General features: G+C 42.3%; 1 protein-coding gene across 42 annotated transcripts in view; it reads right to left on the bottom strand.

Moving 5' to 3' along the window:
- Positions 1-26319, bottom strand: part of LOC121554718 (receptor-type tyrosine-protein phosphatase delta-like) — a 597272-nt gene that overhangs the window by 290593 nt on the left and 280360 nt on the right. The gene's annotated exons all lie outside the window — the stretch shown is intronic.

Here is a 26319-nt window from a genome sequence, read left to right as displayed (position 1 = left end):
GTCAGTAATGTAAAAAAAAAAAATACTGCTAGTTTTGTTACTAGGCCTTTGCAACAGTTCACATAGTGTGTAGTCTACAGAGTAATTGTGAATCCAACTTCACAGCCCGCCACAGACAGTGTCAAAACATTGGCACCTTGACATGCAATTCAGATAATGGCCAATTAATAAAGATAGTCATCTCTCTTCTCACGGAGTTACTCTGATAGATCTTTCCCACAGCAACATTGTGAGAGGCTGTGACCTTCAGAGACAAAGTAGACACGTACTGCAAAGGGAAACAAACTAGCTAGCCTGAATTAGCGACCTTCTGTGTTCACTTGCTTTGTTAATACGAATGACAGACCGAAACTCATATCATCCAATTCTCCGAATCAACACAAAAGGGGCTATTGGATTGGGATTATGACTGACTGACACATAGCACTTCCTTTCAAAGCTATCCGTCCGTAGTATTGGCCAAGACTAAACTGGGCTACATTTCTACTCCGTCACACACAAAGGGTCAGGGGAATCGGTAGAATCCGACAGGCCGGTCAGGCTTTTGGTGGGATCCATTTCTCAAACTAGATAAAGTGTGTCGGCCGAGTTAAAAGCAGACCGGGTTCACGTTTTCGGACTCCATTCAGCACCTGGCTTATCTCCCTCCACAGCCAACTGTATGACCGGCACCGCCTCAACGCAACAAGTGTAAAGATAAACTTGACAGATCAACTTTTTTGATAGTCACCGAGCCTATAAACAACCTGGGAACTCTAATCTGATAATCCTCAAATAAAAGATTAAGTCTGGGGGAGTATTATTGTGTTGCCACTCTTGCTTATAGGGTCACATGGGCTTTCTGCTGCTAGGTTAACTAAACCCCATGGAAGAAGTGACATCCCGGCAGGTTAAAAGTACAGCAATAATGTGACGTCAATAAAATTGTCTACATTTGATAATACATGTAGTTAATCAGCAATGTAATATACATTTTCAATGGAGATTCTCCATTGAGCTTGCTTTTTAATCTAGAACTAGGTTTATAATCTGTGTCCTTTAAATCGCCAAGTAGGATTTAAATAATGTCTATAGTGATGAATTGATATGATACTATTGACTGCCTGGTCCTTTAGGATTATAGTTACTTCCCAGATATCAAACACTGAAGTCATTACAGCTTGTGCTCGGACTGCTATCTCGTAAGGAGGCCGGGCCAAGGAGTTGCGGAGTAATTTGAACATTCTTCAAACTGCAAAAAAAAATCCCAGAGTTGTAATTATGGTCTATTAAAATGCTAATGATGCCAATGGCAGAGGAGTGCTAATCACTCAATGTCTGCTTATGGGCGGTAGAGCTACATTAGGGGAGCAGGCAGAGAAGAAGCCCATCATTAACAGATACCCGCTATCTGGAAGGGATTATTTGTGAAACTAAGGTGACTATTTGATGAGAGCCAGAAACTCATGCATTTCTGAGTAAACTAAGTCACAGACAAAAATCGCCCACGTAACAATAAAGTATTTTCAATTAAATATTAATTTGAATGGTTTTGTTGCTGTTTTTTGTTATTTTTTACAGATGCATTCTCACAGCGCTCGTCAGCTCACCGACATCAACTAGGAGTTACCAGTTTTGATTGAGTGAATCCTTAATGTTAAATAAATTACCTTTGAACAACCATTATTTGTTGAGTTGAGGTTCATTGTATGTGATGATATCATATTTTCAGCTTGGATGCTGTCACAGCCTATAGCTGCATATTACTTCTGCTAGGTTGTATATACATGCCAACAGCATAGATGTAGACTCTTCATTTGATCACCTTGTTGCAGGAGAACATAACACTTGTAGTGTATTTGAGGTTTAAAAAGGCTGGTGAAGTTTGTAATGTCCACTTTGAAATTTCCGACTTATAAGTAGGATGTGAATGTTCCTCAGTACATTATAAGTAGGATGTGTATGTTCCTCAGTACATTATAAGTAGGATATGTATGTTCCTCAGTACATTATAAGTAGGATATGTATGTTCCTCAGTACATTATAAGTAGGATGTGTATGTTCCTCAGTACATTATAAGTAGAATGTGTATGTTCCTCAGTACATTATAAGTAGGATATGTATGTTCCTCAGTACATTATAAGTAGGATATGTATGTTCCTCAGTACATTATAAGTAGGATGTGTATGTTCCTCAGTACATTATAAGTAGAATGTGTATGTTCCTCAGTACATTATAAGTAAGATGTGTATGTTCCTCAGTACATTATAAGTAGAATGTGTATGTTCCTCAGTACATTATAAGTAGAATGTGTATGTTCCTCAGTACATTATAAGTAGGATGTGAAGGGGATGTGTGTGTTTCTCAGTACATTCAACATGGTGTTTGGAGGATTTCCACCACAGTATGTGGCCTTTTTCATGTGCACTGTGTTTCTACATGTTTACACTGTGTTCCCCGGTCTTACTATGCATTACATCAAGTGGGGGATTAGGGTTTATGTATGGTACTGTTAACCATATGGCGTGACAGCAACAACAGCCACACCAGTCTCTTATCAGAGGGTCGGCCAGTGACAAGGTGGCGTTATTAATAACCAGGATGCTTTGAACTGTTCACAACTGTGTAATGCAGAAAATACATGCAGGGGTTTGAGCATAAGGTCTAAAGCAATGTTATGTGTACATGCTGTGAGTTGGTTTTGGTTTGGTTAACTGTCACGAGATATTGTATGTAGCAATACATTACAATCTGATAAAACGATGGGATATTTTATGTTGTAGCATTTCTACCATTTCGATTACAATAGCCTGACTTGCTAAAGCCGGGGGAAACGTCCAATCCTGCAACGTTGCACGCATGTTAGGATAACATACTGCATATCCTCCACACGCTCAAAGTGGGCCGACCGCCTCAAGTGAAGTGCTTTTCTAATCACGGGTGAGAGGATTTGCGAGAATATAAATAGCACTTTCATTAGATCAATACTGCCATCTCCCCCAGCCCCTCCTCATAAACACACACACACACACACACACACACACACGCACACACACAAACACACCTCCCCCGAGCTAACATTAAGCACACAATCCTGGTAATAATGGAGGACTGTTTGGACACACTCTAGCCATTCTTGTTTGATCACATGTTGTACCCCAGGGTCTTGTCTCGGCCCCGCTGATTAATTAATCTATGTGATTGGCCCTGTAGAAGCTGGAGCACTAAGAGGCGCCATTGATTTGTCATTAGGATGATCATTCCATTGGAATTTGATTTATTTGGCATCTTAAGAACATGACAAAACTGTGCGCTGGTCAGCCTGAAGGCCACCGGAGGCCAGCCGATAGGCTTTATCTGATGGAATGTCTGGCGGCTGACATATTAGCTCGCATTTTGTTTCCAAGTTTAGCTATAATGTACTATATGTATGCATACAGTATCTATATTTCAGTATCTAACTTGACTATATTTTCCAAATATATATGAAAGATGTCCAGAAAACATTGTGAAAATGATCTAACTGCCTACAGTGCCTTGCAAAAGTATTCATCCCCCTTGGCGTTTTTCCTATTTTGTTGCATTACAACCTGTAATTTCAATAGATTTTTATTTGAATTTCATGTAATGGACATACACAAAATAGTCAAAATTGGTGAAGTAAAGTTAAAAAATAAGTGGTGTGTGCATATGTATTCACACTCTTTGTTATGAAACCCCTAAATAAGATCTGGTGCAACCTTCAGAAAATCACATAATTAGTTAAATAAAGTCCACATGTGTGCAATCTAAGTGTCGCATGATCTGTCACATGATCTCAGTATATATACACTTGTTCTGAAAGGCCCCAGAGTCTGCAACACCACTAAGCAAGGGGCACCACCAAGGAGCTCTCCAAACAGGTCACGGACAAAGTTGTGGAGAAGTACAGATCAGGGTTGGGTTATAAATAAATGTCTGAAACTTTGAACATCTCACAGAGCACCATTAAATCCATTATTAAAAATGGAAAGAATATGGCACCACAACAAACCTGCCAAGAGAGGGCCGCCCACCAAAACTCACGGACCAGGCAAGGAGGGCATTAATCAGAGAGGCAACAAAGAGACCAAAGATAACCCTGAAGGAGCTGCAAAACTCCACAGCGGAGATTGGAGTATATGTCCATAGGACCACTTTAAGCCGTACACTCCACAGAGCTGGGCTTTACGGAAGAGTGGCCAGAAAAAAGCCACTGCTTAAAGAAAAAAATAAGCAAACACAAAAGCCATGTGGGAGACTCCCCAAACATATTATAAAATTGAGCTTCTTGGCCATCAGGAAAACCCTATGTCTGGCGCAAACCCAACACCTCTCATCACCCCAAGAACACCATCCCCACAGTGAAGCATGGTGGTGGCAGCATCATGCAGGGGGGGACTGGAAAACTGTTCAGAATTGAAGGAATAATGGATGGTGCTAAATACAGGGAAATTCTTGAGGGAAACCTGTTTCAGTCTTCCAGAGATTTGAGACTGGGACCGAGGTTCACCTTCCAGCAGGACAATGACCCTAAGCATACTGCTAAAGCAACACTCGAGTGGTTTAAGGGGAAACATTTAAATGTCTTGGAATGGCCTAGTCAAAGCCCAGACATCAATCCAATTGAGAATATGTGGTATGACTTAAAGATTGCTGTACACCAGCGGAACCCATCCAACTTGAAGGAGCTGGAGCAGTTTTGCCTTGAAGAATGGGCAAAATTCCCAGTGACTAGATGTGCCAAGCTTATAGAGACATACCCCAAGAGACTTGCAGCTGTAATTGCTGCAAAAGTTGGCTCTATAAAGTATTGACTTTGGGGGGAATAGTTATGTATGCTAAAGTTATCTGTTTGTTTCACAAAAAAAAAGTATTTTGCATCTTCAAAGGGGTAGGCATGTTGTGTAAATCAAATGATACAAACCCCCCAAAAATCCATTTTAATTCCAGGTTGTAAGGCACCAAAATAGGAAAAATGCCAAAGGGGGTGAATACATTCGCAAGCCACTGTATATATCAAGTACCAGTTTAGTCCTCCAAAACAAATGCATTAGGCTATGTTATATCCTATGTCACATTACGATTGAAGTCCTACACTCGGTTGTCTCCAAATGTCAACATTTTCACAGCGGGGATGTTCTTGTTAACATGCCACTCCTTACCTAAATTCATTACAGTTCAAAACCAAAGCAAGGATCATTTGCAGGGCCTAAACCAAACTTTTTGGCCCACTAGCCACTGTGGCAGGTAGCCACTCAGATTTTTTTGCCACATAAGAAAACACACAAAAATGGATGACCATGCTTTGTAATGTTTCGAAAACAAGAAATGTATTAGTAAGAAGTAATGTGATATATTGCTACATTTTATTACATTTTTTGTGACCTGAGTTTTTAACTAAACAAAATATTCAGCTGCCCCTTTAAGGGTGGAGGTCTGTGTGTGTGTGTGTGTGTGTGTGTGTGTGATATTTGGGATATGACTAAGTCTCACTTATTAGACTTTAGAGTCAATTAGACTTTTATGCCTGTGTGCAACGCCTCCAGAAATTAATCTATCAGCACTTCACTCAGTGCGCACAGCTCCCCTGCCAGGCAGTGTTGCTCCGCGAGGTGGGATATAGGATTCATATTTATTTGTGCAATTAGCAGCTATGAGACAAAACAGCAGAAAAACTTTGAAAACAGCTACTGTAGCATTTTTCTGCTATAAATCGTAACTCGCACATGTGCTCATACTTGACTTTTTACTATTTTTATTCGCGAATGTAATGCTCGCACTGTAGAGCCCAGCAAATTGACCACCCTCCAACGTGGCTGGTGAAATAGACATTCTTACCGGACAATACCTAAATCTACCCAGGTGTTCATTTTATGCCCTGGTAATTTTTTCTTCCGTGGCGCCTACGTATGCAAACATTTTACACCTGTCGTAAATCTTATCAAGGTGAGGGAAGTGTTTACCCGTTCATTTATTTCAGCGAAAGCCAGACCAGTGACCCATAAAACGAGCTAAGATAATGGTGACCTTAACATGGGTCTGCACATGGAGGTAATTGCTAAGGCCCAAGATCAATCAATATTGACTGCACAGTTTTCCCACTACTGTTTAGATTAATGTGTCAAATTGGCTTTAGACGGATGGAGAAAATATCCCTGAATGTTTAACCTTTATTTATCTAACACGTTCACTTATCTTTACAATTATAGATTTACACTGGGAATTCTGTGGTGTGTTAAAAGTGCAAAGTGAACTATTAATATTGCACAGAACATTTCAGGAATCGTCTTTCATTGGAACAGAAATTGGGTGTCTACATAGATAAATTGTAAGGCCCTTTGAAAATCTGCCCCTAAAAGAGATACTGTACATGACTGCTCCCATGCTGTATGTGTTAATGACAACAAGCCATATTGAGAAAAGATCTATGTAAAAAAAAAAAAGACATCAAAAGGTGCTAGAACATCTTATCAAGAAATCACAAACAGAAGAAGGGTGGCTGGGGGGGATGACTGCATAGCCAATCACCACTTGCTCTTAGGCACTTTGATTTCTGTTAAATTTTTCAATGTAGGGGCACCGACTTAGCAGACAATTCCATCTTGACTTGATGAATCTCACAATCTTATTTTTCTTGCCACACTGAAGTCATTTATTTTTAATCTCTCCGAGCTATATATATATTCTGGTTAATATTTCATCTCTTTTTTCATACAACCTGACAAAAGATGCCTCAAGGGATGATAAGAATTCCAGAACCTTTGCACTCTAGCTCCAGACATAATTTGGTCTCCTTTCAGTCGTAGTTGAAGAAAATAAAGTTGTCCTTTAGAAACAATTACTGTTATACTTAAATAATCACTGTTTTGACACACTTGTCACAAACATGACATACAAAAGCACATGGGCACTTCAATATGTTTACCTCAAATATGGAACACTGCCACTTTTGTTGTCCACAGTTTTCATGAAGATTCATAAAAAGGCTATTTAATGACTGTAAGATCAGCATGATCAATATGTGCATATTGATTCAAGGTAACACTTACATTTTATGATGCTTCAGTGAACCTCATTGCCTTTGCCTGATTTCTCAGAGAGAAAATTACATTTATCAGAATGTGATTCCGCGGAACATTCCGTGAGGTTAGCAGTAGTGAGGTTAACTAAGGGCCAATGAATCTTCCAGGGGTATGATGCAACAACACTCAATTTTCATTGCAAGAATGTTTTCATTATCAACAATGTTTACAATTTGAAACAGTCATTGCAGGCTTTCTCGCAGTGTATGAAGAATGTAGTTTCCCCATCCCGCGTAAACTACCGGATACTAGCTTAGAATACATTTGATTGAATACTGTTATCAAAAGGTGGAGGGTTGGGCAGTTGTTAGAGGGAGATGAGGTTACTGTATTTATGAGAATTGATTCTCTATTTTTTTTATGGCAAATATCACATGACATTACCTGGCCAATGACGGGCCGTGCTATTTAAATCATCCGTCCCAAGATTCCACATTATCTAGACGGCTGAACTTGTTCAGCGGTGAAGAATCCATGAAAGGCCCATGTCACTGTCTCGCCCTGACCTATTTTCATGTACAGTGCATTCGGAAAGTATTCAGACCCCTTCCCCTTTTCCACATTTTGTTACGTTACAGCCTTATTCTAAAATTGATGAAATTATTTTTTCCCTCATCAATCTATACATAAAAACAGGTTTTTAGAAATGTTTGCAAATGTATTAACAATAAAAAACATAAATAATTTATTTAAATAAGTATTCAGACCCTTTGCTATGAGACTCGAAATTGAGCTCGGGTGCATCCTGTTTCTATTGATCATCCTTGAGATGTTTATACAACTTGATTGGAGTCCACCTGTGGTAAATTATATTGATTGAACATGATTTGGAAATGCACACACCTGTCTGTATAAGGAACTATTTAATCCATTTTAGAATAAGGCTGTAACGTAACAAAATCTGGAAAAAGCCAAGGGGTCTGAATACTTTCCGAATGCACTGTACATTATTGATACAGCTTATATTTCCCTTGTTTTGAGTAAAAAATCAATGGGTAAATTCAGCATGAAATGTTCACTACGTATTCATAGTCGGGCAAATTATATTTTACTCAAAATGAGGGGTGGCAATCTGCTCTTGGCCATTCAACTCCAACTTTAATTTCGGTTTGAAAAGATTTATTTAGGAGACATTGTTAGGCTAATGTACATTTTCGAAAGGGGAAAGGAGAGACTACCGCTGGCTTTACTTTGATGAGGTGTTAATATCTAATATCAAGAGCAGATAAGACCCTTATTAGCCCTAGTCTTCTCGTTAGAGAGAGGGGCTTATCACACAGAGAAGAAGACGAAAGAAAGATTGCTGCATGTCCTAAAGCTTCATGGATGAGCTCAACTTCATTTTGAGAATTCGATACGGGGGAAAGCTTGCAAGACGAGCCACACTGATGCTGTTTGAAAGATCTAATTCAGGCCCCATCTTTCATCGACTTTCACAACATCCAACGGATTACAACATTTTAACTTGTACCCAAAAGCTCATTTAGTAGATATTTTCAGTAGCCAAGTGCCCTTTGCAACTCCCACGGTTTGTTTGTTACAGACTATAGAGTCTGTGGTTCAATCAAGTGTATATAAGGTAAAGGTTCAGAATTGGTTTTTAAGGAATGTTGTTGTCTTACAGTGGCTTGCGAAAGTATTCACCCCCCTTGGCATTTTTCCTATTTTGATGCCTTACAACCTGGAATTAATTATTATTATTTTTTGGGTTTGTATCATTTAATTTACACAACATGCCTACCACTTTGAAGATGCAAAATATTTTATATTGTGAAACACACAAGAAATTAGACAAAAAAAACAGAGAACTTGAGCGTGCATAACTATTCACCCCCTCAAAGTCAATACTTTGTAGAGCCAACTTTTGCAGCAATTACAGCTGCAAGTCTCTTGGGGTATGTTACGCACTCCTCTCGGAAGAGGGAACGCAACACCCTGCTACAACTCAACTGTCTCTATAAGCTTGGCACATCTAGCCACTGGGATTTTTGCCCATTCTTCAAGGCAAAACTGATCCAGCGCCTTCAAGTTGGATGGGTTCTGCTGGTGTACAGCAATCTTTAAGTCATACCACAGATTCTCAATTGGATTGAGGTCTGGGCTTTGACTAGGCCATTCCAAGACATTTAAATGTTTCCCCTTATACCACTTGAGTGTTGCTTTAGCAGTATGCTTCGGGTCATTGTCCTGCTGGAAGGTGAACCTCGGTCCCAGTCTCAAATCTCTGGAAGACTGAAACAGGTTTCCCTCAAGAATTTCCCTGTATTTAGTGTCATCTATCATTCCTTCAATTCTGACCAGTTTCCCAGTCCCTGCCGATGAAAAACATCTCCACAGCATGATGCTGCCACCACCATGCTTCACTGTGGGGATGGTGTTCTTGGGGTGATGAGAGGTTGGGTTTGCGCCAGACATAGTGTTTTCCTTGATGGCCAAAAAGCTCAATTATAGTCTCATCTGACCAGGGTACCTTCTTCCATATGTTTGGGGAGTCTCCCACATGCCTTTTGGCGAACACCAAACATGTTTGCTTATTTTGTTCTTTAAGCAATGGCTTTTTTCTGGCCACTCTTCCGTAAAGCCCAGCTCTGTGGAGTGTACAGCTTAATATGGTCCTATGGACAGATACTCCAATCTCCGCTGTGGAGCTTTGCAGCTCCTTCAGGGTTATCTTTGGTCTCTTTGTTGCCTCTCTGATTAATGCCCTCCTTGCCTGGTCCGTGAGTTTTGGTGGGCGGCCCTCCCTTGGCAGGTTTGTTTTGGTGCCATATTCTTTCAATTTTTAATAATGGATTTAATGGTGCTCCCGTGGGATGTTCAATTCTGATATATATATTTTTTTAACCAACCCTGACCTGTACTTCTCCACAACTTTGTACCTGACCTTTATGGAGAGCTCATTGGTCTTCATGGTGAGCTTGCTTGGTGATGCCCCTTGCTTAGTGGTGTTGTAGACTCTGGGGCCTTTCAGAACAGGTGTATATATACTGAGATCATGTGACAGATCATGTGATACTTAAATAAAGTCCACCTGTGTGCAATCTAACTAATTGTGTGACTTCTGAAGGTAATTGGTTGCACCAGATCTTATTTAGGGGCTTCATAACAAAGGGGGGTGAATACATATGCACACACCACTTTTCCGTTATCTATTTTTTATTTTTTTAACAAGTTATTTTTTTCATTTCCCTTCACCAAAAAATCCATTTAAATTGCAGGTTGTAATGCAACAAAATAGGAAAAATGCCAAGGGGGATGAATAATTTTGCAAGGCACTGTATGTGTTTGTTGGGTTTGAATATCAGCCCAGATACAGTGGGGGGAAAAAGTATTTAGTCAGCCAACAATTGTGCAAGTTCTCCCACTTAAAAAGATGAGAGAGGCCTGTAATTTTCATCATAGGTACACATCAACTATGACAGACAAATTGAGAGAAAAAATTCCAGAAAATCACATTGTAGGATTTTTATGAATTTATTTGCAAATTATGGTGGAAAATAAGTATTTGGTCACCTACAAACAAGCAAGATTTCTGGCTCTCACAGACCTGTAACTTCTTCTTTAAGAGGCCCCTCTGTCCTCCACTCGTTACCTGTATTAATGGCATTTGTTTGAACTTGTTATCAGTATAAAAGACACCTGTCCACAACCTCAAACAGTCACACTCCAAACTCCACTATGGCCAAGACCAAAGAGCTGTCAAAGGACACCAGAAACAAAATTGTAGACCTGCACCAGGCTGGGAAGACTGAATCTGCAATAGGTAAGCAGCTTGGTTTGAAGAAATCAACTGTGGGAGAAATTATTAGGAAATGGAAGATATACAAGACCACTGATAATCTCCCTCGATCTGGGGCACCACGCAAGATCTCACCCCGTGGGGTCAAAATGATCACAAGAACGGTGAGCAAAAATCCCAGAACCACACGGGGGGACCTAGTGAATGACCTGCAGAGAGCTGGGACCAAAGTAACAAAGCCTACCATCAGTAACACACTACGCCGCCAGGGACTCAAATCCTGCAGTGCCAGACATGTCCCCCTGCTTAAGCCAGTACATGTCCAGGCCCGTCTGAAGTTTGCTAGAGTGCATTAGGATATGGTCAGATGAAACCAAAATATAACTTTTTGGTAAAAACTCAACTCGTCGTGTTTGGAGGACAAAGAATGCTGAGTTGCATCCAAAGAACACCATACCTATTGTGAAGCATGGGGGTTGAAACATCATGCTTTGGGGCTGTTTTTCTGCAAAGGGACCAGGACGACTGATCCGTGTAAAGGAAAGAATGAATGGGGCCATGTATCGTGACATTTTGAGTGAAAACCTCCTTCCATCAGCAAGGGCATTGAAGATGAAACGTGGCTGGGTCTTTCAGCATGACAATGATCCCAAACACACCGCCCGGGCAACGAAGGAGTGGCTTCGTAAGAATCATTTCAAGGTCCTGGAGCTGCCTAGCCAGTCTCCAGATCTCAACCCCATAGAAAATCTTTGGAGGGAGTTGAAAGTCCGTGTTGCCCAGCGACAGCCCCAAAACATCACTGCTCCAGAGGAGATCTGCATGGAGGAATGGGCCAAAATACCAGCAACAGTGTGTGAAAACCTTATGAAGACTTACAGAAAACGTTTGACCTGTGTCATTGCCAACAAAGGGTATATAACAAAGTATTGAGAAACTTTTGTTATTGACCAAATACTTATTTTCCACCATAATTTGCAAATAAATTCATTAAAAATCCTACAATGTGATTTTCTGGATTTCTTTTACTCATTTTGTCTGTCATAGTTGACGTGTACCTATGATGAAAATTACAGGCCTCTCTCATCTTTTTAAGTGGGAGAACTTGCACAATTGGTGGCTGACTAAATACTTTTTTCCCCCACTGTACATCCAAAGCTTTCTTGGAATTACATCTCCTAAAAATAGATGTGGATGATCATTGCAATATTTCCATGGTGTCCTCAATGCATAACAAAGAACACTGATTGTTAAAAAATATTAATTTCCTTCTCACACATAACAGTTTAAAGGTGTAAATGCTCAATATGTGATGTTAACTCAATCTCATGTAAAATGTATGAAGTAGTGATACATAAATTTGCACAATGTGGATCTGGGAACAGTACTGCTCAAGGCTAAGGCTAGAAATAGACTGGACGGCATTTGCCCTATTTGGCATCCTCAGTTTTAACATTTTATGGCCAGATTTTCAAAGTGTTTTCACATGCACAAAGTTAAAAACATACTGTGTTTTTAGCTGCACCTCTTTTCTAAACATCAATTTGACCTTTTGTTTGCCCTTTTGTATATTTTTGTATATTTCATTTCCTCTTGAAACTATCTGGTGTAGTTTGACAGGTGAAAACAGGCACACACACAATCACGCACGCACACAGACACACACACACAGACACACGCGCGCACACACACACACAAACACTGCAAAACATTACATACATTTTAAAATTACAATTGACCATTCACTAGTCATTCACTAATAAATCCTCTTATTGGGACAATCAAAAAGCACAAAGTAAGCACACTGGTAGAACACCACCAATCAATGCTTTAAGACAAAGAAGAATGAGCCCAGAGCTTGATAAATGTTGAGCCATTGACAGATCGACTGAGTCAATACACAAACGTTCGACCTAAACAAGTCAGGAAACACCTTGGGCGCCGGCACTGTACGTCCCATCGATTTCTGTTCAGGCTCAACATAGATTCTGCTGCACTTAGACATTTAATTCCCTCTCAAGCAAAGTCATTACACAGGCAAATGTTTAATTAAGCAATCACTGTGGTGTAATCTCAATCATCCAGTATCTGAATGTGGGTCAAACTGGCACCCTACTGCCTGCCCCTTTCCTTTTGTGGAAAAAGAGGGGAGGGATTATTTAGCTATAGCCAATCATGTTGAGCTAGAGAACAGTGGGAGAAATGCCCGCCACCAAGTATGACTCCTGTAATAGGTGTAGGGTCTGTATCACCTTTTTGTTGGAATGAGGCTTTCTTAACACTTTGCCTTACATTGCATATATACCTATGTAACTAAACAGTAATAACTGTAGTAACAACATTGCTTACATAGGTATAACAGCAACTTGAGGCTAAGTGTTCAATTGTTTTTAAATTGGTTAAAGATACAAAGTAGACTGGCAAAGATATTCCAAAAGTCCTTACTGTTTCTAAAACCACTACTGAACCTCACACAAAGACACCTCACCACATCCACACTGACAATCCAATAACTGTGCCACATAGGCTAGAATAGATCTTAAATTCACACCATTCTCAGAATGGTCCACTAATTAAAAGCCTGCTTCAAGGATTTTCTGCAGATTCAGCCAGGTGTTCATGGTTGACCTATTTATCAACCAAAGGAAAACCCTTTTTAGGGGCAAGGATCGAGACAGATGGTTCTGAAAAATGTCAAGCTCTTGTTCACCCCTCCACGCCTCCATGCACAATTCATTATGTCTGGTTTTTGTGGATGATTTGGCTTTCCAAACTGTCCTCAACTGGACGCACTGTGGAATTATTCCTCCCCCTAAACTGTGTGTCAGTTAACGGAAGACAGCTTGTCACACATAATATGGGTGTCATGGCTGCCAGTGGAGGACAAGCGCCAATAAATGGCCACTGTTGCTCATCTCAAAGTTAAGTGCATGAGGGTGTCATTTCAAATTACAGTGATCTTTCTTCATTCATATCCAAAGTGAGGTCAGTACTTTCTGAAGCAAATGGCAAGAAATTCAATAGGCAAATGTGTGCAAGTTATATGCTGTATTACTGTTCAACATAGTGAGAGTATATCTGAATAAGTTTGAGCCACGTCATTTTCTTTCAGAGGCAGGACAGGCGTCAAATGTTCAACGTAGTGAGAGTATATTTGAATAAGTTTGAGCCACTTAGTGTACATTTCTTTCAGAGGCAGGACAGGCATCAAATCCAGAATATGCTCACATATGATATGCTTCAAAATCCTCCATATTATCAGAATCTGAGTAGATTATACCCTTCACTTTTTACTTTCACATTTATCTCTCAGAATAATAGAACAAAAAAGTAAGAAATTCCTTTAGTTCCAAGTTCCAAAAAGTGACAAAAACAATTAAGCAGTATGCAAATCATGATTGAATTCAGAGTCGGTTGTTTGTTCTTTTTCATTGTGTTCGATATCAGCAATGTAAATCAGAATGAGAATCAGAAGACAAAGCCGACTATTATACAGATAACACTGGAAATCATTTGATAATTCACAATGCAACGAGTCAAATAAAGCTTGCCAATATCTAAATGAGGAAAGAGTAGTCCTACAGCAGATAAACAAAGGCAATTATAATCGTGTCCTGTTCAGAATATTTGGGCGAGCAAAAAAAAAAAAAAGAACGATTCTGCGGCGGAAGATAATTAACTTTTGACACTTTTCCGTGAGAACGAGCCAAAATCAGTTTCTGTCAGGGTTGGGGGGTAGTGATGGGGGGGTGGAGGAGTGAAGAAACCCAGTGGTGGCAAGGCAATCGTATTATCAGAGTTGCTGAAGTAGAACTCAAGAGATATAATTATCATGGATGATTCAACTTATATGGTAATTACGGTATTGGAATAAATGGGAACATGGCAAGTGACCTAAAAAAATTAATCTGCTAGCAGAACAAAGATAAGTGTGATTTGTATTCTAATAAAAAAAATGAAAACGTCAGTTTCTAATCTTTGCCACCTCTCTGTAGAGAGGCTGTGGCTTCAGATGAGCAGCAATCATAACACATTGGCGTTCTCCAACCCTCCCCTATTCACATCTCTGGCGTAATCCCAATGTTCGCTGGATACCGCTTATCAGTCTTTTGAAGTTTTTAGTTGCAAACATTTAAGTCATTTTCTGATGCCGGGCATGCTCGCTTGTCAGGGGGATGTTCCAACTTAGAACACTGCATAGAAATTAAGCATGTGACACTGAGGTATTTTGAATATGAAGGCCGGCTTACATTTGCAATTCGGTATGGCATAAGTGAGTCATGACTGCAGTAAAATTCCACATGACCGTTTAGTCACGGTTATCTCATTTTATGCACTCTGGACATGCTTTGGTAGTACCCAACATGCTAACGACCATCAGGTCCTAGTGACCTGGTACTCTGAGCTCTAAATGCAATCTAAAATCACATCAAACACATATAATCAAAACAGTAGGCCTATCGTACTTTTAAAACTCACCTCGCTGTGATGATCAATTTGAAGAAAAAGTTCAACAGCAGGTTGAAACAGTGTAAAACATGGTTGTTGTGGATGTTGTTTCAAATCCTAACGCAATGAAATGGACAGCCCTTTCTAAGGTGATGACTAATTCAAAACATCCACATATTAGAGCTTCTGCATATGTGTAGGCTTATGAGCCCAAGCCTGAAAAGAAATTCTGGATAAAAATTATGATTGTGCCGTTATACAATACATAGCCTACCGCATATTAGGCATGGCAAAAAAACATAAAACAAAACTGATTTAAGATGTCTTTGGTACATAATTGGTCTAGCCTATATTCCAAAATTAAACAAATTCTAGTAATCGCCTTTGAGTATGGACTGTATTATTATGCATACTGGATGGACTAGTTAACTTATACTGCGCTCCAACATGTATATCTATGTGTCTGGGAGAGAACGTACAGCCCTAGGTGATGCTGTTGGTTCATTGATTGTGCAGGGCTGCTTACAGTTAGCCTACAATTACTGAATCTAGTAATAGGGCATTTTCTATATTTTCATAATTAATTGGGTGACACATTACCTTTAGCTATACAGAATATCTCATCACCATGCATTTCCATCTACTCCTCTCTCTCCTTTATTCCTTGCTCGAGCACGCAGACGGGCTGTCAACAGTTTAGTGAAATAAAATTATGTTTAATTGCTATCTATGTTCCCGAACAGATTTGGCTTGGTTTCCCAAATTAAGCACTGGGTAGCTGCAGGAACAAGGTTAGAGAGCCCATGGCATATAGAGTTTGGGCGGAATATCACCTGTCGGGGCAGCGAGAACATGCTCCTCAAACAGTGGTTGATGCATGGAGTGAATAAGTGTTCTTAAATGTATTTCTCAGCTGCTCATATTAAGCACATGCTCCGCTACAAAACCGAAATAGCCAACAAAACGGACTTGTGGGAAAGCGGACGGCGTCCATTCGCTATTCGAGTGCATACAGATGACACGTCTTTTTCCCCTGCCCCTGTTCCTGCCCATTTGATAATTGTCCATTCTAAATCAAAACTAAGTTTACATTTTAGTAAAGACAAGATTAAATTGAGAATAGTCTGATGGGTGAAAATATGATCACTTGATGAGAGAACAGCTGTGCAATTTGAGGCAAGGAACAGAGAGTGGAAGCTTTTTTTGCTACCTTCTCAAATCATCAATTGTCACGACTTCCTCCGAAGCTGCCTCCTCTCCTTCGGGCAGGCTTCGGCTCTCGTCGTCACCAGCCTTCTAGCCACTGCCGCTCCTCATCTCATTCCATTTGTTTTGTCTTGTTTTTACACACACCTGGTTCATATCCCCTCATCAGTACCTGTATAAGTATTCCCTCTGCCCCCCATGTCTTTATATGTGATTGTGGAGGTGACGATAGCTCGGTGGAGCTTTATATATTTGTATTGTCAGGATATTCACCCGTGTGCTTAGTTTTTTTCCAGAGCGCCGTTATACCGCATTGCTGCGTACCGCTGTACTTGCCGAATAAACCATTTATTCTGTGATTTACCCTCCTGTGCCTGACTCCGTCCAAATCACCCACTACAGAATCACACACCCAACAGCATGGAGTCAGCAGGAGCTGGGAATATGCCTGGATTCGTCGAGCAGGTCCGGGTGCATTCCAACATGCTAGCCAGCTTGGGCGAAGCGATGGATCGGGTTCTCCAGGTCATCCAGCGCCTGGAGAGGAGAGGACCTGACCCTGCGGAACCAGCTGAGCGATCGGATCCAGCCACCCACACCCCAGCGCCCAGAGGTATTCACCTGTCTCGACCCAGGGAATAGGACGGGACAGCGGCCCGCTGCCAGGGTTTCCTCCTGCAGTTGGACCTCTATTTTTCCACCATCAGCCCGGCTCCATCGGGTCGGGAGAAGGTGTCCGCCCTCATCTCCTGCCTCTCGGGGAAAGCCCTGGAGTGGGCCAACGCGGTCTGGAGTGAAGGAGGAGAAGCGTTGGACAACTACGGGGAGTTCGCTCGCCTCTTCCGGGCAGTCTTTGATCACTAATGCGGTCTGGAGTTTAGAACTCTAGCGGCTGGGTCCGGGTGGAACGAGCGGGCCCTCATCGACCGCTTCCGGTGCAGCCTGCGAGAGGACGTCCGAAGGGAGCTAGCCTGCCGGGATACCACGTTGACCTTCAACCCGGATCACGTTCCGATGGAGCTGGGTGGTGCAGTGATCCGGGAGAACGGAGGACGACATATCCAGTGTCACTCTTGTGGCAAGAGAGGACATTCTGCTGCACGCTGTAGTCAGAGTTCTTCTGGGTCTGGAGGCGGCAGGCAGGGCACTCTCGCCTCACCCCAGGTAGCGCAAACCCACACTCATTCAGAGCCCTCTGCTGCGCAATTCACCATCCACGTCCACTTCCCTGATTACACAGTAGTTCCCCAGTGTAAGGCACTGGTCGATTCAGACGCAGCTGGGAACTTTATGGACAGGTCTTTAGCTAATAGTATATGTATTATATTGGTTTCGCTACCCACTCCATTGCCCATCAAAGCACTTGACAGTCGACCATTAGGGTCAGGTTTTGTTGGGGAGGTTACAGCACCAGTCACGATGATTATGCAGGAGACCCATAGGGAGCAAATCACCTTTTATATTATTGAGTCCCCTGATTTCCCTGTTGTGTTGGGCCTTCCCTGACTAGCACTACACAATCCCACCTTGTCATGGCCGCAGAGGGTTCTCACAGGGTGGTCGCGAGAGTGTCAGGGTAGGTGTCTAGCTGTTTCCGTTGGTGCAACCACGGTGGAAAGTCCAGACACTACCTCTACCGTGCGCATTCCCCCCGAATACCTCGACTTGGCGCACATTTTTTCCAAAACGCAGGCGAACAAATTACCACCCCATCGGGCGGGGGATTACGCAATAAACCTCCAGTTAGACGCTGTGCCTCCCAGGAGTTATGTAAATCCCCTGTCGCAGGCTGAAACAGAGGCTATGGAGACATACGTCTCAAAGTCCCTATGCCAGAGTTCATACGTACCTCCACTTCGCCCGCTTCCTCAAGTTTCTTTTTTGTGAAGAAGAAAGACGGAGGTCTGCACCCTTGCATTGATTACCGGGCACTTAATCAAACTACCATTAGCTATAGTTACCCTCTACCCCTCATCTCCTCTGTTATCGAATCAATATATGGGGTGCGCTTCTTCACAAAATTAGATCACAGGAGTGAGTACAACCTGGTGCGTGTCCAGGAAGGGGACGAGTGGAAGACAGCATTTAGCACCACCACGGGTGGTGCATTATGAATACCTGTTGATACCGTACGGGTTGATGAATGCTCCATCAGTCTTCCAGTCCTTTGTGAACAAGGTGTTTCGGGACATGCTTGGTCGCGGTGTGGTGGTCTACATCAATGACATTCCGGTGTATTCCGCTACGCGCACCGAGCATGTGTCCCTGGTTTGCAGAGTCCTGGGCCGACTGTTGGAGCATGACCTATATGCCAAGGCAGAAAAGTGTCTGTTCTTCCAACAGTCCGTCTCCTTACTCGGATACCACATCACCACCTCAGGTGTGGAAATGGAGGGTGACCGTAATTTCAGCCGTGCGTAACCTGAGGGCTCTGTTCACCTCAGCCCCGGTACTGGCCCATCCCGATCTATAATTGACGTTCGTAGTGGAGGTGGACACGTCCGAGGTAGGGGTAGGCGCTGTCCTATCCCAACGCTCGGGCACACCACCCAAGCTCCGCCCCTGTGCCTTATTCTCTAGGAAGCTCAGCCCGGCGGAGCAGAACTACAACGTTGGTGATCGGGAGCTGTTGGCTGTTGTCAGAGCCCTGACCGTGTGGAGGCATTGGCTCGAGTGGGCAAAATACCCTTTCCTCGTCTGGACTGACCACCGTAACCTGGAGTACATCCGGGCAGTGAGGAGGCTGAACCCTCGCCAGGCCAGGTGGGCCTTGTTTTTCACCTGGTTTTATTTCACGCTGTCCTACATACCAGGCACAAAGACTGTGAAGGCAGACACACTGTCTCGGCTGTACGACACAGAGGAGAGGCCCATAGACAACACCCCCATACTCCCGGCCTCCTGCATTGTGACGCCGGTAGTGTGGGCAGTGGACGCGGACATAGAGAGGGCGTTACGCACAGAGCCATCTCCACCTCAGTGCCCAGCTGGGCTGCGGTATGTGCCGCCTATTGTCCGTGATCGTCTTATCTATTGGGCACACATGTCCCCCACCTCTGGTCACCCAGGCATCGGCCGTACAGTGCGCTGCCTGACTGGGAAGTACTGGTGGCCTACCTTGGCTAAGGACGTGAGGGTGTAGGTCTCCTCCTGCTCAGTGTGAGCCCAGAGTAAGGCACCTAGGCACCTTCCAGCGGGTAAGTTATATCCCTTATCAGTTCCACAATGGTCCCACTTATCAATTGACTTCAAAACTGATCTTCCCCTCTCTCAGGATGCACCACCATCCTGGTTGTTGTGGATCACTTTTCTAAAGCCTGCCGCCTCCTTCCTCTGCCCAGTCTCCCCACGGCCCTGCAAAATGTGGAAGCCCTGTTTACTCACGTCTTCCGGCACTACGGGTTGCCAGAAGACATAGTGTCTGACCGGGGTACCTAGTTTACGTTCAGGGTCTGGAAGGTGTTTATGGAACATCTGGGGGTCTCGGTCAGCCTGACCTCTGGGTTCCACCCCGAATCTAATGGGCAGGATGGAATGGTGAATCAGGATGTGGGTAGGTTCCTGCGGTCCTACTGCCAGGATCTGCCGGGGGTGTGGTCGGTGAGCTTGCCATGGGCCGAATATGCCCAGAACTCTCTCCGCCACTAACCTATCTCCATTTCAATGTGTTTTAGGTTATCAGCCGGTCCTGGCACTGTGTCATCAGAGCCCGACCGAAGCTCCTGCAGTGGACGACTGGTTTCGGTGCGCGGAGGAGACGTGGAACGCTGCCCACGTCCACCTCCAGCGCACCGTGTGTCGCCAGTAGGCCAATGCTGACCGCCACCGCAGTGAGGCCCCGGTCTTTGTACCGGGTGATCGGGTCTGGCTCTCGACCCGGAACCTGAAACTCCGCCTGCGCTGCCGGAAGCTGAGCCCGCGGTTTGTGGGGCCATTCAAAGTCCTGAGGAGAGTAAACGAAGTTATGTATAGGTTACTACTCCCTCCTGATTACCGTATTAACCCCTCATTTCACGTGTCTCTCCTCATGCTGTGGTGGCTGGTCCGCTCTAGGAATACCGCACTGTAGTGTTTTACGCATTGCTGCGTACCACTGTACTTGCCGAATAAACCATTTATTCTGTGATTTACCCTCCTGCGCCTGACTCCGTCCAAATCACCCACTACATCAATAGCCTATAGTCACACCATGCAGCCCATATGTGTTTTATTTTCTAAGACATTCTAAGGTGTGTATCATTCATAGCCTTTTGCATGACAATAACCGTCTGACAAAATGTAATGACCGCCACAGCACTAAGCATAAGCATTATATTAGTTACAGTTGCTGCATATTAGTTAGAATTGCTAATGTATTACTAGTATGACATACTGTATATTACTATTTAATCTAATTCTAAACCTATTTCTGAAAATCAAGCTCTAAATCATGAATATCTATGAAATAATTCCTTGGCTTAAAGAAACACAAATAGCGAACACTCAAGTTAGATATTTGTAGAATTTCACAAAATAGCTGTTTGGAGAGGAGATCATTTTGAACTTTGATGTTATCAGCCTTCACTATACAGACATTAATCAAAGTCAAAACACAATCTTGCTTTGATAAGCTGCCAGCAATAATTCTCCCATTGAATGCACTTATATTTGCGAGGGGTTTGTGCAGGTGCAATGAAGAAGAGCTGATTGCGTGTGGTAATCCTACTGATTAAATGTATCGGGGCGGACTGAATATCTGGCATTTCGGGAAAAACACGGGCCGCTGTGTTATAAATGCCAGGGCTGATTTTAGGTCCCAGCCTGCCCCTGAGTGTTTCCCACATGCACTGACATCTATGTTTCTGTTCCTACTTTCAGCTGAAGTGACATCTCTAATTAACACTTGATAATCAGTTTATGCCACCATATTGCAACTATTTTCATTGTAGGCTGCAGACTCTGATTCTACAATGACTTCTTCTTCCTGGTAATATAATATTTGATATTCTACATACAAAGAAATGTATGCTGTTATATCATGGCTGACAATGATAGATCCACCCTCATTATACACCTGCTTGTGTGTTAGCCTGGCAGCTTTCCTCTGAACGGCTTGATAATGATAAATGAAACAATCATCGACTGTAGCAGGGAGAGTTCAGCACCCTGCCCCCTGTTCTGCGAGCAGAAATACCAATGATCAAAGCTCAGAGTGGATTTCTCCTCTAGTAAAATCACTCATATGAATGTGTAATAGTATCGGAACGATTGTGGCATGTACTTTTCCATAGAAATTCACCATGAACTGTTTTTTTTTTTTTTTTTTTGGGGGAGATCAGCTTAATATTGCAGATAGATTGTAACTTCCATCAATGTAATTGTCTGCATCACTTCCAATCCCCCATGTTTTTTTTTATATATATATATATACAGTGGGGGAAAAAAGGATTTAGTCAGCCACCAATTGTGCAAGTTCTCCCACTTAAAAAAGATGAGAGAGGCCTGTAATTTTCATCATAGGTACACGTCAACTATGACAGACAAATTGAGAAAAACAAATCCAGAAAATCACATTGAAGGATTTTTAATGAATTTATTTGCAAATTATGGTGGAAAATAAGTATTTGGTCACCTACAAACAAGCAAGATTTCTGGCTCTCACAGACCTGTAACTTCTTCTTTAAGAGGCCCCTCTGTCCTCCACTCGTTACCTGTATTAATGGCACCTGTTTGAACTTGTTATCAGTATAAAAGACACTTGTCCACAACCTCAAACAGTCACACTCCAAACTCCACTATGGCCAAGACCAAAGAGCTGTCAAAGGACACCAGAAACAAAATTGTAGACCTGCACCAGGCTGGGAAGACTGAATCTGCAATAGGTAAGCAGCTTGGTTTGAAGAAATCAACTGTGGGAGCAATTATTAGGAAATGGAAGACATACAAGACCACTGATAATCTCCCTCGATCTGGGGGCTCCACGCAAGATCTCACCCCGTGGGGTCAAAATGATCACAAGAACGGTGAGCAAAAATCCCAGAACCACACGGGGGGGACCCTAGTGAATGACCTGCAGAGAGCTGGGACCAAAGTAACAAAGCCTACCATCAGTAACACACTACGCCGCCAGGGACTCAAATCCTGCAGTGCCAGACGTGTCCCCCTGCTTAAGCCAGTACATGTCCAGGCCTGTCTGAAGTTTGCTAGAGTGCATTTGGATGATCCAGAAGAGGATTGGGAGAATGTCATATGGTCAGATGAAACCAAAATATAACTTTTTTGGTAAAAACTCAACTCGTCGTGTTTGGAGGACAAAGAATGCTGAGTTGCATCCAAATAACACCATACCTACTGTGAAGCATGGGGGTGGAAACATCATGCTTTGGGGCTGTTTTTCTGCAAAGGGACCAGAGGACGACTGATCCGTGTAAAGGAAAGAATGAATGGGGCCATGTATCGTGAGATTTTGAGTTAAAACCATCAGCAAGGGCATTGAAGATGAAACGTGGCTGGGTCTTTCAGCATGACAATGATCCCAAACACACCGCCGGGCAACGAAGGAGTGGCTTCGTAGAAGCATTTCAAGGTCCTGGAGTGGCCTAGCCAGTCTCCAGATCTCAACCCCATAGAAAATCTTTGGAGGGAGTTGAAAGTCTGTGTTGCCCAGCGACAGCCCCAAAACATCACTGCTCTAGAGGAGATCTGCATGGAGGAATGGGCCAAAATACCAGCAACAGTGTGTGAAAACCTTGTGAAGACTTACAGAAAACGTTTGACCTGTGTCATTGCCAACAAAGGGTATATAACAAAGTATTGAGAAACTTTTGTTATTGACCAAATACTTATTTTCCACCATAATTTGCAAATAAATTCATTAAAAATCCTACAATGTGATTTTTCTCATTTTGTCTGTCATAGTTGACGTATACCTATGATGAAAATTACATATATATACCATGAACTGTTAGCATACAGTACCAGTCAAAAGTTTGGACAAAGCTAGTCACTATATTTACTATTTTCTACATTGCAGAATAATAGTGAAGATATCAAAATTCTGAAATAGCACAAATGCAATATTTTACATTTGAGATTCTTCAAAGTAGCCACCCTTTGGCTTGATGACAGCTTTGCACACTCTTGGCATTCTCTCAACCAGCTTCATGAGGTAGTCACCTGGAATGCATTTCAATTAACAGGTGTGCCTTCTTAAAAGTTAATTTGTGGAATTTTGTTTGAGCCAATCAGTTGTGTTGTGACAAGGTAGTGGGGGTATACAAAAGATAGCCCTATTTGGTAAAAGACCAAGTCCATATTATGGCAAGAACAGCTCAAATAAGCAAAGAGAAAAGAAAATCCTTCATTACTATTAAGACATAATGTCAGTCAATCCGGTAAATGTCAAGAACTTTTAAAATGTCTTCAAATGCAGAAGCAAAAACCAAAGACCCAGAGTTACCTCTGCTGCAGAGGATGTTCATTAGAGTTACCAGCCTCAGAAATTGTAGCCCAAATAAATGCTTCACAGAGTTCAAGTAACAGACACATCTCAACATCAACTGTTCAGAGGAGACTGTGTGGATCAGGCCTTCATGGTTGAATTGCTGCAAAGAAACCACTATTCAAGGACACCAATAAGAACCACGAGCAATGGATATTAGACCGGTGGAAATCTGTCCTTTGGTCTGATGAGTCCAAATTTGAAATTGTTGGTTCCAACCGCCGTGTCTTTGTGAGATGCAGAGTAGGTGAATGGATGATCTCCTCATGTGTGGTTCCCACTGTGAAGCATGGAAGAGGAGGTGTGATGGTGTGGGGGTGCTTTGCTGGTGACACTGTCAGTGATTTATTTAAAATTCAAGGCACACTTAACCAGCATGGCTACCACAGCATTTTGCAACGATAGGCCATCCCATCTGGTTTGCGGTTAGTGGAACTATCTTTTTTTTTTTTCAACAGGACAATGGCCCAACACACCTCCAGGCTGTGTAAGGGCTATTTGACCAAGAAGGAGAGTGATGGAGTGCTGCATCATATGACCTGGCCTCCACAATCACCCGACCTCAACCCAATTGAGATGGATTGGGATGAGTTGGACCGCAGAGTGAAGGAAAAGCAGCCAACAAGTGCTCAGTATATGTGGGAACTCCTTCAAGACTGTTGGAAAAGCATTTCAGGTGAAGCTGGTTAAGAGAATGCCAAGAGTGTGCAAAGCTGTCATCAACGCAAAGGGTGGCTACTTTGAAGAATCTCAAATCTATGATTTGATATGTGTTATTTCATAGTTTTGATGTCTTCACTATTATTATACAATGTAGAAAATCGTAAAAATAAAGAAAAAGCCTTGAATGAGTAGGTGTGTCCAAACTTTTGACTGGTACTGTATATTACACACATTTTGAGAATAGAGAATATGTTATACTATTTAATCAATTTGCATCTAAGACTCAAGGAGTTTCCTTTAAACTGTTTAATACTACATTCATGTGGGTAAGGGATGACTATCACTCTTTTCAATGGCATAAATTATAACACACTCCAGTGGGTCTATTGTGTCAGAATATTTCATTTAAAAAATGTGCCACTCAACTGACAGTAGGGGGTAAAAAAAAAAGGATTTGTGACCAGTATATTGCCAGCTGCTCGGAAATGAGCTCAACCAAGCTGCGTGGCAATGGAATCAATGAGCATCGCCTTTTTCAATCATTCTACAGTCCATGTGTTCCAACACAAATGTAATCCACATTGTGTTGTGTGTGTTGTAGCACTTATACCACACAGTGTGTTAGTGTCTACAGTGGAAGCTCTTGGCAGTAGTGGACTTCATGGGGGGATGTGTAAATTGACATGTTATAAGGCCTGTTAAAGTGACACTAGTCTCCCCCAGGGCTGGTTGAGATCTTAGCCGTTGTGTTGATGGAAGCAGTAGCTGACAGCCCCCAGATGCTTGTCCCCTCCCAGAGATAGAAGGAAAGAGCTTTCAAAGAGGAAAGGGGGGGGACACATTAACTGTTGCATTCCTTGAAACGGGCCCACCCTCTTTCTATCCCACAGAATCACATTCTTCCTCGAAAACGCAATGTGAATTTGGATCGTCAACACTCACGACTGTATCAATAACACATGTTGAGAGCAATGGGAAAGATCAATAGTGGGACACCAATAAAGCCATTTAGCATTTTGCTGTGAGACCTAAATCAAAAACAGGGTTCTCTCAAGTGCTCTCATTTAAGTGATGTTAACAGGATAGAAGTGTGGCTTCTGTGGGGGGCAAGTTGTATATTAGGATTTGTTGGAGGGTTTAGCTGGATATTACTTCCATTTGGGGTGAAAGATTTCTGGTAAAAATACCACACTCTTGCAATGTGTCACTCTATTCCCTGCAGTATTATGAATGGAAACGATTAATTAATCAAATATTAATAGTAATCAAGGAGTAAATTATCATGAAATTGCTTCATGATTAAATCATATCACAGGATAATAGCCATTGACATTGGCATAAACTTTATGATTTCATTAGGGTTAAGAGTATGATTGATTATAATTAAAACATTTTTTTTTATATAAACACACTATCCCTCTAAGCCATCGTCATTCAGTTCATTAACCATTCTGCTTTGTTATCGGAGTGGCCACAAAATCAAGGCCCCAGAGAGAGTGACAAGGGACTGCTGCATGTGTCATGCAACGTCTTTCAAATTGGCCTTTTAAAAGATAAATACTTAATCCAGTGTTTCCCAACTCCCGTCCTCGAGTACCCCCAACAGTACATACTCTACATGACCTAAAGTATGTTCATCCCAAAAGTGTTCGATGGGTTCGACAAACTATTTATGTATGGACCTCGCTTTGTGCACGGGG

This window comes from Coregonus clupeaformis, chromosome 39 (genome assembly GCF_020615455.1).
Source record: "Coregonus clupeaformis isolate EN_2021a chromosome 39, ASM2061545v1, whole genome shotgun sequence".
Taxonomy (NCBI): Eukaryota; Metazoa; Chordata; class Actinopteri; order Salmoniformes; family Salmonidae; genus Coregonus; species Coregonus clupeaformis.
Note: the sequence above shows the minus strand (reverse complement) of the source record. Positions and strands in the feature narration are given on the sequence as shown.